The 17567-nt window shown below is 40.5% G+C and overlaps 1 protein-coding gene across 1 annotated transcript in view; it reads right to left on the bottom strand.

The window, feature by feature from the left end:
• LOC140152309 (uncharacterized) overlaps positions 1 to 11122 on the bottom strand; it is a 65101-nt gene extending 53979 nt beyond the window's left edge. The window contains exon 1 of the mRNA XM_072174611.1: positions 11016 to 11122. The gene's annotated coding sequence lies outside the window, so the exon portion shown is untranslated. The remainder of the gene's footprint in view (positions 1 to 11015) is intronic.
• Positions 11123 to 17567: the final 6445 nt, after the last annotated feature.

Genomic DNA, 17567 nt, shown 5'->3' on the forward strand with positions numbered 1-17567 from the left:
TGCGGGGAAGCACGTGCGCGACCGAACGCATACAGGCTTATAGGCCCCTGGAGGGGTCCAGTGTGAAAACCCCAGCCGCGGGGGGTCCAGCGCCCCCGGAAGCTCTGAGATTTTAGGGCTTTGTAAAGGCTCAGATTTGGTATTTACAAGCCGACGTCAAACGTCGGCTTGTGCTGTCTCTTCTCAATTCTTCTTTCTTCTTCTTCTTCTTAAGTTAGGCGGGCAGCCTAACTTATTTCTTTTCTTGCCATTTCTTTCTTCTTTCTTTGTTTCTTTCTTCTTTCTTCTCACAATTTGCTACTACTTCCACATCCTTGATCGGATTTCGACCAAACTCAGTCACAAGCAGTATTGGGTAGCTGGCTACAAAAGTTATGGGTTGTTTAAAGTCAGAGGTCATCCAAGGGGTCACAGGGGTCAAAAAAGGTCATTTTAACCCAAAATACTCCAATTGAGCTGAAATTTATATGCAATGATCTTTATGACATTCTAAACATGTTTAAAATATTTTAAAATTTATTTAAGGTCATTAAGGGGTCATAAAGGGGTCAAAGGTCAAGTTTTTCAAAATGCTTTAATTAAGCTGAAATTTAAATGCAATGATCCTTATCACATTCTAAACATTTCAAAAATATTTTAAAATTCATTTAAGGTCATTAAGGGGTCATAAAGGGGTCAAAGGTCAAGTTTTTCAAAATGCTTCAATTGAGCTGAAATTTAAATGCAATGATCCTTATGACATTCTAAACATGTTGAAAATATTTTGAAATTCATTTAAGGTCATTAAGGGGCAATAAGGAGGGTCAAAGGTCAAGTTTTCAAAATGTTTCAATTGAGCTGAAATTTAAATGCAATGATCCTTATGACATTCTTTACATGTTTTAAATATTTTAAAATTCATTTAAGGTCATTAAGGATGTCATACAGAGGTCAAAGGTCAAGTTTTCAAAATGCCAGCTTTCCACGATCAAGGTATATTAAAAGCGGCAATTAATGAAACAGTCTTATTAAAATTAATACTATCCATTCAGCACAGTGTTGCTGCTGGATCAGATCGTCACAGTCATCCGCCTAACTTACCTCTTGCCCTTGCAAAGGTCACTGTTTCTCTAGTTAAGTTAGGCGTGCAGCCTAACTTATTTTTTTCTTGCTGTTTGTTAAGTTAGGCGGGCAGCCTAACTTATTTCTTTCTTGCCATTTCCTCTTTCTTTCTTCTTTCTTCTTTCTCACAATTTGCTACTACTTCCACATCCTTGATTGGATTTCGACCAAACTCAGTCACAAGCAGTATTGGGTAGCTGGCTACAAAAGTTATGGCTTATTTAACGTCAGAGGTCATCCAAGGGGTCACAGGGGTCAAAAAAGTTCATTTTAACCAAAAATGCTCTGATTGAGCTGAAATTTAAATGCAATGATCCTTATGACATTCTAAACATGTTTAAAATATTTTAAAAATTATTTAAGGTCATTAAGGGGTCATAAAGGGGTCAAAGGTCAAGTTTTTCAAAATGCTCCATTTGAGCTGAAATTTAAATGCAATGATCCTTATGACATTCTTAACATGTTTTAAATATTTTGACATTCATTTAAGGTCATTAAGGGGTCAAAGGTCAAGTTTTCAAAATGCCAGCTTTCCACGATCAAGGTATATTAAAACGGCAATTAATGAAACAGTCTTATTAAAATTAATACTATCCAGCACAGTATTGCTGCTTGATCAGATCGTCACAATCATCCGCCTAACTTACCTCGTGCCCTTGCAAAGGGCACAGTTGCTCTAGTTATGTCAGGCGGATTTATCCGCCTGATATACTGTGAAGCTCTCAAATCTTCTTTAAGTTAGGCGTGCAGCCTAACTTATTTTTTTCTTGCTGTTTGTTTCTTTCTTTCTTTCTTTCTTTCTTTCTTTCTTTCTCACAATTGACTACTAGTGCTACATCCGTGATCGGATGTAGACCAAACGCATAGCCAAGCCGTATTGGGTAAGTGGCTACAAAAGTCTTAAAATGTTTTAATATCGGAGGTCATCCAAGGGGTCACAGGGGTCAAAAATGGTCATTCTTGCCTCATATGTGCCGCACCCCATTATAATTAGGGGCAAAACATGGAGACATCTAGTCTAGTGTTTTGATAAACAAGAGATAACCACAGGCAATGGTTCTGCTGTCTGTGCTTCAAAACGTGTAAAATTTCGTCTGGATTCGTCTACTGCTAGGTGGTGAGTGCCGTGCATTCTCTAAATTCAGTACATTTCCATCGTCAACCGTGTGGAAAATGTCATACGGCCGGGCGGTTTCACAAGTTGCCGGCTCTATCATACCCGTCGCTGCCTGGCTATTGCAGCTGCAATCCATACATCAAAACGTGTAAATTTTGGCTGTTCCAACTGCAATCCATACACCCTTCATGCAAGACATGACTGGAATCGTCCACACAGGGAGTGAATATTACAAACGGAGTCACCCATTGAGGTAGGCCCATTCGAAATTCACACGCCCTGTGTGGGAGATTAAGATAATGTCTTCGGAGAGGTTGTATGAATTTAAACTGAACAGCCCAGTTAGTGTATGAAACCCCAAGTGGGCGATTCACACGAAACAAACTGAGGTATGTTCAGATGCCAATTTTGTTACATATCTTGAGTGTAACTTGTGATGTGATGCCTGTATGCTAGATATAAACAGCTACATCATTTCCACTGATGGCTATAGGGTGTGGGGGTGTGTGTGTGGGGGTGATATCTTGGCTAAAACTGCATCACGCCTTCCCATGATGCATTTATGAAAATCAATAATCCCACTATATAGTTTCTACAGATGGACTTAATAATGGTGAATAAGGGGTGAGGGGTAAGTAAAATGTTGAAATATGACCGCATTAAACCACAAAGGTCATGTGAGGTCAAAGGTCAGGTCAAATTTAAAGTTGCTCCAATGAGGCTGTAAGTCGGGGAAAATGATCCCTGACACTTTGGGAGTATAAAACCACAAAGGTCATGTGAGGTCAAAGGTCAGGTCAAATTTAAAGTTGCTCCAATTGGGCTGTAAGTCGGGGAAATGATCCCTGACACCTGGGGAGTATAAAACCACAAAGGTCAAGTGAGGTCAAAGGTCAGGTCAAATTTGAAGTTGCTCCAATTAGGCTGTAAGTCGGGGAAAATGATCCCTGACACTTTGGGAGTATAAAACCACAAAGGTCAAGTGAGGTCAAAGGTCAGGTCAATTTTGAAGTTGCTCCAATTAGGCTGTAAGTCGGGGAAAATGATCCCTGACACTTTGGGAGTATAGAACCACAAAGGTCAAGTGAGGTCAAAGGTCAGGTCACATTTGAAGTTGCTCCAATTAGGATGTAAGTCGGGGAAAATGATCCCTGACACTTTGGGAGTATAAAACCACAAAGGTCATGTGAGGTCAAAGGTCAGGTCAAATTGCAAGTTGCTCCGATTGGGCTGTAACTCGGGGAAAATGATCCCTGACACTTGGGAGTATAAAACCACAAAGGTCAAGTGAGGTCAAAGGTCAGGTCAAATTTGAAGTGGCTCCAATTACGCTGTAAGTCGGGGAAAATGATCCCTGACACTTGGGGAGTATAAAACCACAAAGGTCATGTGAGGTCAAAGGTCAGGTCAAATTTAAAGTTGCTCCAATTGGGCTGTAAGTCGGGGAAATGATCCCTGACACTTGGGAAGTATTAAACCGCAAAGGTCATCCGAGGTCAAAGGTCAGGTAAAATTTAAAGTTGCTCTGATTGGGCTGCAATTGGGAAAATAATCCCTGACACTTGAGAAGTATGAAACTGGAAAGGTCATCCAAGTTCAAAGGTCAGGTCAAATTTAAAGTTGCTCGATCAGGCTGCAACTTGCGGCAAATGATCCCTAACACTTGGGAGTGTAAAACCGAAAAGGTCATCCGAGGTCAAATTTAACGTTGCTCAGAATATGAAACCGAAAAGGTCAACCGAAGACAAAGGTCGGGTCAAATTTAACGTTGCACAGTATTGCTGCGTGATGATGTCATCACAGTCATACGCCTAACTTACCTCGTGCCCTTGCAAAGGGCACAGTTGCTCTAGTTCTTTCTTTCTTTCTTTCTTTCTTCTTTAGTAGTAACCAAAAAATGCTACTAGTGCCAGATGCTTGCACCAATTTTGACCAAACTTGGCCACAAGAAGCACTGACCCAAGCTTAATATAACTTCTACACGGATAGGGGTCAAAGGTCACATAAGGGTTATTAGGGGTCATTTTGTGAAAATCTTAAAAATGCTACTGCTCCTTTAAATGACATGCTATGGCCACCAAACATGGTCAGCAAGAACCGCTGGCCCAAGCTTCAAATAAGTTGTACCACAGATTGGGGTCAAAGTTCATGTAAGGCTTGATAGGGGTCATTTTGTGAAAATATTTGTGAAATGTAATGAAGCAGCTATCATTAGAGGCAGCAATTTAGCAGATAACTTAGGCAGGGAGACAGCTTGTCTGCTGTTTTGATAACAAGAGATAAGCATAGTAAATATTTTTAAAGTCTCAACATATTAAATCTTAACCACAGTCTAGACCAAACTGAACATGTCAGAGATCGTCTTGTGTAGGGGCAGTGGTGTGGTTTTGGGAAGATAGCTGACAGTGGATCTCACATAAGATTTTCTTTCTTTTTTTGGGGGGGGGCTATATGGACCAAGTAATAGGCACGGGAACTGTGTTAGGAATGCACTTTTGCTTGGTTATATGGGAAAGTGCGGGAGGGCAGCGTGGGTAGGGGAGGAGGGGGGAGTCAGGTCAAATTCAAAGTTAATCGGATGGGGCTGTAACACCGAGAAAATGATCACTGACAATTGAGGAATATGAAATTGCAAAGGTCATCCGAGGTCAAAGGTCAGGTCAAATTTAAAGTTGCTCCAATTGGCCTGTAACTCAGGAAAAACAATCCCTGACACTTAAGGAGTATAAATCCATAAAGGTCATCTGAGGTCAAAGGTCAGGTCAAATTTTAAGTTGCTCCGATTGAGCTGCAACTCAGGAAAAATGATCCTCGACACTTCAGGAGTGTAAAACCCGCAAAGGTCATCCGAGGTCAAAGGTCAGGTCAAATATTAAGTTGCTCCAAACAGCCTGTGACTCAGGGAAAACAATCCCTGACACTGGAGGAGTATAAAACCGTAAAGGTCATCTGAGGTCAAAGGTCAGGTCAAATTTTAAGTTATCTCCGATTGAGCTGCAACTCAGGAAAAATGATCCTCGACACTTCAGGAGTGTAAAACCGCAAAGGTCATCCGAGGTCAAAGGTCAGGTCAAATATTAAGTTGCTCCAAACAGCCTGTGACTCAGGAAAACAATCCCTGACACTGGAGGAGTATAAAACCGTAAAGGTCATCAGAGGTCAAAGGTCAGGTCAAATTTAAAGTTGCTCCGATTGAGCTGCAACTCAGGACAAAGGATCCCCGACATTTCAGGAGTATAAAACTGCAAAGGTCATCCAAGGTTAAAGGTCAGGTCAAATTTAAAGTTACTCCGATCAGCCTGTAACTCCGGGAACACAATCCCTAATACCTCAGGAGTATAAAACCGCAAAGGTCATCCGAGGTCAAAGGTCAGGTCAAATTTAAAGTTGCTCCAATCGAGCTGTAACTTGCAGAAAATGATCCTTGACACTTGGGGAGTATAGCATGAGTTTACCCGAGGTCTACGGTCAAACGATGCTAATCAGAATCAATCACCGCCTGACATTCGTGGCTCGTGAGCCACAGTAGCTCTAGTTTCTTTCTTTCTTTCTTTCTTTCTTTCTCACAATTGACTACTAGTGCTACATCCGTGATCGGATGTGGACCAAACGCATAGCCAAGCCGTATTGGGTAAGTGGCTACAAAAGTCTTAAAATGTTTTAATATCGGAGGTCATCCAGGGGTCACAGGGGTCAAAAATGGTCATTTTTGCCTCATATGTGCCGCACCCCCCATTATAATTAGGGGCAAAACATGGAGACATCTAGTCTAGTGTTTTGATAAACAAGAGATAACCACAAGCAATGGTTCTGCTGTCTGTGCTTCAAAACGTGTAAAATTTTGTCTGGATTCGTCTATTGCCAGGTGGTGAGTGCCGTGCATTCTCTAAATTCAGTAAATTTCCATCGTCAACCGTGTGGAAAATGTCATACGGCCGGGCGGTTTCACCAGTTGCCGGCTCTATCATACCAGTCGCTGCCTGGCTATTGCAGCTGCAATCCATACATCAAAACGTGTAAATTTTGGCTATTCCAACTGCAATCCATACACCCTTCATGCAAGACATGACTGGAATCGTCCACACAGGGAGTGAATATTACAAACGGAGTCACCCATTGAGGTAGGCCCATTCGAAATTCACACGCCCTGTGTGGGAGATTAAGATAATGTCTTCCGGAGAGGTTGTATGAATTTCAACTGTAACAGCCCAGTTGGGGTGTATGAAACCGCAAGTGGGCGATTCACACGAAACAAACTGAGGTATGTTCAGATGCCAATTTTGTTACATATCTTGAGTGTAACTTGTGATGTGATGCCTGTATGCTAGATATAAACAGCTACATCATTTCCACTGATGGCTATAGGGTGGGGTGGGGTGTGTGTGTGTGTGTGTGGGGGGGGTGATATCTTGGCTAAAACTGCATCACGCCTTCCCATGATGCATTTATGAAAATCAATAATCCCACTATATAGTTTCTACAGATGACGCAATAATGGTGAATAAGGGGTGAGGGGTAAGTAAAATGTTGAAATATGACCGCATTAAACCACAAAGGTCATGTGAGGTCAAAGGTCAGGTCAAATTTAAAGTGGCTCGATTGGGCTGTAACTGGGAAAATGATCCCTGACACTTGGGGAGTATGAAACCGCAAAGGTCATGTGAGGTCAAAGGACAGGTCAAATTCCAAGTTGCTCCGCGTTGGGCAGTAACTCGGGGAAAATGATCCCTGACACTTAAGGAGTATAAAACAGCAAAGGTCAAGTGAGGTCAAAGGTCAGGTCAAATTTGAAGTTGCTCCAATTAGGCTGTAAGTCGGGGAAAATGATCCCTGACACTTGGGGAGTATAAAACCACAAAGGTCATATGAGGTCAAAGGTCAGGTCAAATTTAAAGTTGCTCCAATTGGGCTGTAAGTCAGGGGAAATGATCCCTGACACCTGGAGAGTATAAAACCACAAAGGTCAAGTGAGGTCAAAGGTCAGGTCAAATTTGAAGTTGCTCCAATTAGGCTGTAAGTCGGGAAAATGATCCCTGACACTTTGGGAGTATAAAACCACAAAGGTCATGTGAGGTCAAAGGTCAGGTCAAATATGAAGTTGCTCCAATGAGGCTGTAAGTCGGGGAAAATGATCCCTGACACTTTGGGGGAGTATAAAACCACAAAGGTCAAGTGAGGTCAAAGGTCAGGTCAATTATGAAGTTGCTCCAATTAGGCTGTAAGTCGGGGAAAATGATCCCTGACACATTGGGAGTATAAAACCACAAAGGTCAAGTGAGGTCAAAGGTCAGGTCAAATTTGAAGTTGCTCCAATTAGGCTGTAAGTCGGGGAAAATGATCCCTGACACTTTGGGAGTATAAAACCACAAAGGTCATGTGAGGTCAAAGGTCAGGTCAAATTATAAGTTGCTCCGATTGGGCTGTAACTCGGGGAAAATGATCCCTGACACTTGGGGAGTATGAAACCACAAAGGGCATGTGGGGTCAAAGGTCAGGTCAATTATGAAGTTGCTCCAATTAGGCTGTAAGTCAGGAAAATGATCCCTGACACTTTGGGAGTATAAAACCACAAAGGTCAAGTGAGGTCAAAGGTCAGGTCAAATTTGAAGTTGCTCCAATTAGGCTGTAAGTCGGGGAAAATGATCCCTGACACTTTGGGAGTATAAAACCACAAAGGTCATGTGAGGTCAAAGGTCAGGTCAAATTACAAGTTGCTCCGATTGGGCTGTAACTGGGGAAAATGATCCCTGACACTTGGGGAGTATGAAACCACAAAGGTCAAGTGAGGTCAAAGGTCAGGTCAAATTTGAAGTTGCTCCAATTAGGCTGTAAGTCGGGGAAAATGATCCCTGACACTTGGGGAGTATAAAACCACAAAGGTCATGTGAGGTCAAAGGTCAGGTCAAATTTAAAGTTGCTCCAATTGGGCTGTAAGTCGGGGGGAAATGATCCCTGACACTTGGGGAGTATAAAACCACAACGGTCATGTGAGGTCAAAGGTCAGGGCAAATTTGAAGTTGCTCCAATTGGGCTGTAAGTCGGGGGAAATGATCCCTGGGAAATATTAAACCGCAAAGGTCATTCGAGGTCAAAGGTCAGGTAAAATTTAAAGTTGCTCTGATTGGGCTGCAATTCGGGGAAAATGATCCCTGACCTTTGGGGAGTATGAAACCGCAAAGGTCATGTGAGGTCAAAGGTCAGGTCAAATTTGAAGTTGGTCCAATTGGGCTGTAAGTCGGGGGAAATGATCCCTGACACTTGGGAAGTATTAAACCGCAAAGGTCATCCGAGGTCAAAGGTCAGGTAAAATTTAAAATTGCTCTGATTGGGCTGCAATTCGGGGAAAATAATCCCTGACACTTGAGAAGTATGAAACTGGAAAGGTCATCCAAGTTCAAAGGTCAGGTCAAATTTAAAGTTGCTCGATCAGGCTGCAACTTGCGGCAAATGATCCCTAACACTTGGGGAGTGTAAAACCGAAAAGGTCATCCGAGGTCAAATTTAACGTTGCTCAGAATATGAAACCGAAAAGGTCAACCGAAGACAAAGGTCGGGTCAAATTTAACGTTGCACAGTATTGCTGCGTGATGATGTCATCACAGTCATACGCCTAACTTACCTCGTGCCCTTGCAAAGGGCACAGTTGCTCTAGTTCTTCTTTCTTTCTTCTGGCAACCAATCAACTGCATCTAGCTTCGCAAGGGATTGACAGATTTCAACCAAAGCTGACCCAAATGACCACTGGGCTAGGCCAAACCTTCCATTTGACTTTGACCTCGCTGTGACCTTTGACCTAGCTATAATGGTCAAAATGTGATTTCACAAAAATGCTACTCCTTCCACAAATTTCATGCGATGGGGACATGGTTATATCATGTGACTCGACTTTAGTCGGTGTCTATAGGGTGTGCTCAGATAAGAGGTCAAAGGTCATTAAGGGGTCATTTCCGGTCAAAGTCTAAAAATATTCAAAAAATCACTGTCTTTACAAATTACATAGCAGAGAGTCGCCATTAGCACACATGCATTGCTACTAGCCAGGGTCTTTAGGATGCGTACAGTTTTGCGGTCAAAGGTCATTAAGGGGTTACTTCCGGTCAAAAACCAAAATTATCAAAAATGTTCAAAAAAATTTTGTCTCAAAATGTAGACAGACCATAGTAATATAACCATCATATATGAATCAGTGTTACCTGATGTATGCATGGTATTTTTATTTTGGGGGTCAAAGGTCATTAAGGGGTCACTTCCTGTTTTTTAGCTAAATAACTTTAAGAATTTTTATCTCGACAACTAAACATAGTAGAATTTTTTTATTAAAATTGGAACAATGCGTTTTGTCGGTGTACATAAGGTTTTTTTTCCATTGAGGTCAAAGGTCATTAAAGGGGTCAAAAGGTCAATCAAAAATTTAAAAAAATCAAAATCCATGTATAAGTTCGATTAAGCTGAAATTCACCAGGAATATTTCTTATGACATCCTAAGCACAATGCAAGAGCAGTTGACCCCATCCGTAACCCAGGGGTCAAGTTATAGGGTCAAATTGCGGCTTGTATTCAGCGTCTGTTGACTCTAGTTTCACCCTGTTTTTGTTCAAAATTTGTGTGAACAAAATGAGTAAATTTACCGTGCGCCACTTCGCGCGCGCCACTTCGAATACCTCCAAGCGCCACAAGTGGCGTGCGCGCTGCCAGTTGAGAAGGCCTGATCTGACTGATTGATAAAGTCATCAATATATTGACTAAATGATTTACTGCCCATATGTGCTTGATTGATTAAACTCCTTTCTTAGCACAGAAATAGATTGGTTGATAAACAAAATGATTCACTGATGGATCGATTGATTCACTGATTTGATAAACTGACCAATTATTGATAGATTCAACTCATACATTTACCCTAAGACAGAGAAATTGAAAAACACTCGGACGCAAAATTTGCATGCATGTTGGCAATCAGACACGACAACCATTTATTGACTTTTGTTTAAGACCCGCACCAAGTACCTACAACAAACAAACAAACAAACAAACAAACAAACTCTCAGCCGTACTATAGCCAAATATATAATAGGAGATTCTCTAATCGAGCGAACTATACCCAACCCAAGACTCTAGCGAAACAATTACGACCAAAGGCGCAGAAAATCTCGTTTTAGCAAAACCAAATGTGATCCAAACTTGCACTCGGGTAGCCGCCATTTCTCAGCAAGGGTAAATTGAGTTTAACTTGTTGCACTGTGTTAAACTTTATTTTCTGCAGATAGAAGTGATCAATCATTGAATGCAAAGAGGAACCAAGAAGCATAATCAATCACAAAAGTAAATGCATCAAAAAATGAACATCTTTGTATTGATCACTTGCACTTCTACCAGACTCATTTTAGAGTCATTTCAAGCAACTATTATCTGGGACTATTATTAGCTAAACACAAACTCACAAAAAAAGCGTTGCTACTGGCACAGTGACAGAAGCCATGGAGGTTAAATATGAAACAAAATGATTGTATATACGACTCGCATATGTGTGCCTCTTCTAGATTTCCCTCTTTTAAGGCTTCTTTTTAATTTAGTGCTCTTCCAGCGCTATTGAGTTCTGCTTTTTGCCAAATGTAACAAATAGATGATATATAATTAACACTGGTACAATTACTCCCCCTCCCCGTCAATTGCAAATAACAATTAAAATCATTACAAGAGGTTGTAATTGCCTGCAGACATAATCAATACATTGATCGCAGCTTACAACCATGTTTCTTTATTTAACTGTAATAAGTGGGCGGTATGGTATACTTACTTTGTGTTTTGAGATGATGTAGCTCGAAGGCCGCTATACATGGTAAACAGTAATGGCCATCAATCTTGTTAATCATCTTCAATCGTCAAATAATTTCTTTTACTGCAAACACTGTGATAGAAGCAGAATAAAATGGTGCAATGATGAGTGAAACAGGAAAATTCAAACTCTAAATAATCTCTGGTCCTGTGTCACAACCTGGGGTACCTTTGTGTTACATAGTAAAAAAATGAAATGTTTCAAACATTTTACCTACACGTCTCATTTGAAGTGGTTCATCCTCCTGAGCATTTTGACACCTTATTTATGGAAATCGGTTAAAAAATGAGAGAGTGCGGGCAAAAACAATCACAAATTAGGTGGGATTTAACCCCACCTCTTTTCCCACATTTACAATCATTCTGAGCAAGTATTAGTCTTTTAAATGACCTTCTGTATTTATTTACTTGGTTTAGATGTCTGGGGGTTCATTTAGACATTTTTTTACTAGATTCAAAATTTTAATGGGGGTTTTAGATCAAATTTACAATACAAATCCCTCCCCCTAATCCTCCTCCCCCTAATCATCAACCACCCTTGGCACATTTCATGCCAAACGTCATAAGAAAATAATTTAAAATTATTTTAAAACAGGTTAAAAACATGAGTAATATAGAATAAATTAGCCTCAATTTAAGACCTAATTGAATCTTCTAAGTGAAGGAATACTCAAGAAACAGTGTTTTGAAATCCCAACTGCCCATCAAAATGTAACAAAACCACCTTTTTGGATACCCCATACGTCACACAGGATCCTTTACATAATTATCAGCATAACTGAACACTACGCATGTACCCCAATTGAATTAACACACTAAGGGGTTGTGCAATGTAGTCCTTGGGAGGAGTAAACTTGGGGGTATAGGCAAGAAATGTTTAGGCAAGCAAAAAGGAGAAGGGGCTCTACAAAGGATTAGGAAGACAGTACTAAAATGTTCAAATATATTTGAAAAACTTTGCTGCTTGCTACTCTCACATAGACCTTGTAAGGTTTGTAAATTGGGTTTGCAAACATTTGCTATGTGCAAGCAGAGGGAGGGGGGGAAACACTTTGGTGGTAGGGCACTTAGATATCCTAGCTCCTGGGTTTTAAATAATTATTGCACAGCATAACATGAGTCCTCCCAGCATCCCCTGGTACAACAGTGGTATGCAACAGTGGTATTCACCTGTTCCAAAGAGAGTTTGCAAGCCCGGGGCGATCACTCATTTATGTAAGTTGTAAGCATCCGTGTTAAATAATATGCGGATTCTGGGTGGTTTTGAAAAGCAAAACGAGGATCCGCGCGGATCCACGATTAGGGTCTCAAAACACTCATTTTACTAAAAGAAGGGGTGTTTTTTTAAGCATGATCCTCACTTAGGGTAGTTTTTTTTAATTACCCAATTAACGGACATTAGTGGTGACATATTTATCAAGTTATTCGGCACAAAAGAGTGGTTTCTGAGCAATTTTACTAACCAGATTTTTATAAAATCGGAGCTGACTTCAACAGTGCCAATTTTAAGCTTACCAATATCATCACTGTCACTGAATGACACTCTACCGACACACGCAATGATAGGGGCAAATTTCAAACCAATTCCTCACTTAGCCTATTGTGTTTTTATATTGTCTGTCCTTGTTTAGGGGTAAATTTCAAACAAATTCCTCACTTAGGGTGTTTTTATTTGAGTAAAATCCTTGTTTAGGGTTAGTTTGACAAATTTTCGACATACTAGCTTAGGGTCATTTTTGAAAGTCAATTCACGCAGATGCTTACAACTTTTATACATGAGTGCCCCCCCCCCCAGGTTTGCAAGTCATCTTGGTGACCCACACCCACCAAAACGCCATTTACAGGGTCTATACGTATGCGTAGTAAAAACAATTGCACTTTCTACAAATGTCTACAAATCAATGTACAGAACAATATAGACGTTGATTTTAATTAGAAAGTAATTATAACTGTAATAATCACCATGTGCAGCCAGCATCCTAGTACAGCTAGAAAAATACAAATCAATTAGTATTTTGTGCAAATGAGTTTCTAATTAATGGTTCAATCAAAACAACAAAATATACTTTGTTAACTTTGATTGCATATGTACTTTGGTATCTGGCAGGGATGGTGCCAGAGTAAATTGTGTGAGATGGTGATATAAATTGAGGTCCAGAGGACAAAGCCCTTTTATTTGGCAGGGTTCAGAGCACAGTGTCATCGCCCCGATATCTTCATGGCAGTAATCGCCATAGTAGGTTGAATCTACAGCCACGCATTGTCATTTTGTTCCGACCTTTGAGACGCATAATGAGCTGAGGGACATCCGACTCGACTAAGGCTACTGACAATAGCCTGGTAATTGACCTCTCTGTGTGTGAGTGAGCATGTATACGCCATTATGAGGTCAATGGTCATATGCTTTTAGACTCCTTGCACTTGTGAGTGCAGCTAGCCTACGCTGCACTATAGTTCGGCACATATAAAATCAGAATATTTTTGTCAGTTTTTGAGTTCAAGACGCAATGGTTCTTTCTCAAGACGCAAGTTAACGACTATCATATCCGTTGAACACATATAGTCAAGTGCAAGGAACAAAATCTGGCTTCTTTAGACTAAATCAATTACGGGAGATATTCATCATTTTCTACCCCGGTATCCAAAGATCTATCGTCTGAATATCAAATCGTGCATAGCACATGCACCTGTCTTGATCCCGGTATTCATTTCAGTGTCTCTGCTGTATAATGTAATTATTAACCGGGCAATGTCAATGTGCAGAGGTTGAAGCACCCTATTTTATTTTTACATTTTGTGCTAATACAGACTCAGTGAAAGTTAAGATGGATTCAGACTTTCCCCAAAGTTTGACAATAAAATTGCTGACTTGGTTTGTCGAGAGTGGCCTTTGTTTCCTTGATCATTTGATTCTTTTAGGTATCTACAAATATGTTTCTCTATTTTCTTTCTATATAGCAGGGCCAGTGCATGCTTTACAGGCTTTGTCGACAATGTCTGGCTTGAACATTTTATTGGTACCTGGGTCCATCAGGACCCATCTGACCGAGCATACCCACATGGAGTATGAACAAATGAACAAACAAACAGGTATTGCATTAATTTCATTTTCTGTAGGAGCTAAGGAAACTATTTTGTTATGATAATACATAGTGAGGTGACTCTTTTTTTATTTATAACATTTGTCCTCCCAGTGGCATACCCTCATTCCGGGGACTTCAATTTGAAATGGATATAGGTGTAGGGCTGACACTTTCGCACTAAGGGGCATTCGGTGAGAGCAAAAGCAAAATGTAAAAAATATGGGGTCATTGGGTGAGAGCATGATTTTTGGCATTCGGTGAGAGCAAAATGTAAAAATATGGGGTCATTGGGTGAGAACATGACTTTTTTTAATGGAATCTTTGGGTGAGAACCGAAACAGCGCCACAGAAACCTCGAAATCGAATATCTAGTTCTAAATGGCTTCAAATTTCTTTGTTTTTTCAAAATAAGTAACAAAATCAGTGATAAATGAAAGTTGCTGTTCAAATTGAACTTGTAAGGGTCTTGGGTGACAGATCAAATGGAAAAATCGGGGGTCTTCGGGTGACAGAGCATGTGTGCGTAAAAAAATATGGGGTGTTTGGGTGACGGCGATGCTGAAAAAGGGGGTCTTAACAGCCCTACATACGCGTCACCTCCAAAGTTGGGAGTGCCCCCCCCGGGCCTCATTCATGGACTTTATGAACTATAAATTGGTAGCTGGTGTATATAGAGCAAAACTTGTGATGGGGGGGGGGGTACTCAAGTTTGGTTTGAGGTGCTGCTGAGAATCAGAAAGTGGACCCACCACTATACCAATTATTTGATCTGTCAAAACCCCAAATGTTTAGCAAAATTAAACACAAATTGTTTTGCAAATTTTCCCCGACTTTTTTGGTGAATTTTGAAAATGTTACCTACAGTGAGAGGTGAAATTGAGTTATTTTCCAACAAAATTTAAAACACTTTGAAACAAAAGCACAGATAGTGCTGTAGCCTCACCCCTGAACTGAACATTCACTGCAAAAGGGTGATTAATTTATTTAGGAGCCAATGCGTGACATGCATATTTTCCACCCAGTGTTGTCACTGCCTATGCAAAGGCGTAACGCATGATCATTCCCAAAGTCAAAAATACCCCCCTATTTTGAGCGGTTTCAAGAACATTTTCAGCATTTGTTACCCCTATTTTACACAAAAACGGGCACAAATTAGCCTTGAAAGTTACCCCTATTTTTTGCATTTCAGGTACACTTTTACAGCACCCTTTTTTTTTAATTTCAAGAAATACACCAAAGAACACACCGGGTCAAACTGGGAAGTCCCTAGTGATGTAATCGGTGTAAACAAACCCCAGCCGAGTGAGTTGCTGAATATTAGGAAGGCACAAAAGTTTCACAAAACTTGAAATGCGGGAGTAAATTGAGCAAGAAATGTTATGATCTATCCATGATATATCATACAGCAATGCAACTAATCCATGTAAGCCATATTATTCCACAATGTCACAAAATGGAGACAATGTGACATGATCAAGGGGAATGAGTCTGATGTCGCTAACATTGGTTTTGAGATATTGGCAAAGTAAGTGTTAAAATTCTTCTGTTTTCTATTGTTTTCAGCGATTGATAAAGTGATGTAACTTCGCAAAGAAAAGTCGTATCAACTTGGGATTTTCAGTTTCTGAAAGCTCTAAATGTCCTCTTTCTAACATATGTAAAACTCATTTTTGACCAGGGTCGACATGTGACTCATTCCCCTTGTCATGTCACAAATGTGGCATGATCAAGCAAAATCAGTTTGAAGTAGGGCATATTCAATTTTCAGTTTTCTACATGCTTGTATTGTATAAGGCATTTGCAAGGATAAATTTTGCAGAAAACCCCATTGAAATTGAACATTCAGTTCCAAAGATCCCTAGGCGAAATGTCAACCGTGCTAGCATGGTCAACCATGGTCAACCATGGTCAAAACATGGTTGACCATGGTTAACTATGGTCAGCGATGATCAGCCATGGTGGCTTGACCATGGTCAACCATGGTTGCCATGGTCACCATGGTATACCATGGTCGACCATGCTTTAGCATGGCCGAGCATGGTCAGCCATGTTCATCACCTCACTTGACCATGGTTGACCATGGTCACTTCAAGTATACCATGGTCAATCATGCTTTAGCATGGGTGAGCATGGTCAGCCATGGTCATCACCTCACCTGACCATGGTCACTTCAAGTATACCATGGTCAACCATGCTTTAGCATGTGTGAGCATGGTCAGCCATGGTCATCACCTCACCTGACCATGGTTGACCATGGTTACTTCAAGTATACCATGGTCAACCATGCTTTAGCATGGCTGAGCATGGTCAGCCATGGTCATCACCTCACCTGACCATGGTTGACCATGGTCACTTTTAAGTATACCATGGTCGACCATGCTTTAGCATGGCTGAGCATTGTCAGCCATGGTCATCACCTCATCTGACCATGGTTGACTCTGGGTAGTGAATGAGAAAAAGCGCCCTCTGTTGTTATTATTCATATTTAATGTGTATTTACAACGTTGTGAATAAATATTTGACACCATAGAATATAAAAACTAGTAATTTGATAAGTTAAAATAAGATTTTTAACGGAATAAATCTAAATAATATGATTATGCAATTTATTCGGTTAAATATTTACCCCATAATTTTTGACCATGGTTGACCATGGTCACTTTAGATTGACCATGGTCTCTGGCCGTGGTGCCATTTTTCAAAAACATGGTTGACCATGGTCAAAAACCATGGTCAAAAACATGGTTGACCATGGTCAAAACATGGTTGACCATGGTCAAAAACATGGTTGACCATGGTCAAAAACATGGTTGACCATGGTCAAAACCCTGGTTGTTGAACTATGGTTGACAATGGTTCAACCATGGTCAAACATGCTAAGTTTTAACCATGGTTGACCATGGTCACTTTAGATAGACCATGGTCAAAAGGTTAACCATGGTTGACCATGGTCTCTGGCCGTGGTGCCATTTTTCAAAGCATGGTTGACCATGGTTTGACAATGGTCAAAACCCATGGTTGAACCATGGTTGACCATGGTTAACCATAGTTCAACCATGCCTTTTTCGCATAGGTATGAACAGTTGAAGTGTCTCCAAAACAAAAGATAGCAAAAAGAAATTGTTTATCAATATTTCCGATTCCGACTGATTTTGCTTGATCACATCACAAATATGTATCTATAGTAGGCCTATCACTGTAAATGAATAATAATATTACTGATGATCTACCCAAACATTTATTCCTTGCATACTGAAATGATATATATCACTCTACTCAAAGAACTGGTTGCAAATGGAGACAAACGAGTATTTGAATATTTCACTTGTGAATAATTACCAATGACCCAAACATTTATTCCTTTGTTAGGACTAAGAATCCTGACATTACCCAAAGATGATAAATATACAGACCATACCAACAGCCCGGGG

This window comes from Amphiura filiformis, chromosome 5 (assembly GCF_039555335.1).
Source record: "Amphiura filiformis chromosome 5, Afil_fr2py, whole genome shotgun sequence".
Lineage (NCBI taxonomy): Eukaryota > Metazoa > Echinodermata > Ophiuroidea > Amphilepidida > Amphiuridae > Amphiura > Amphiura filiformis.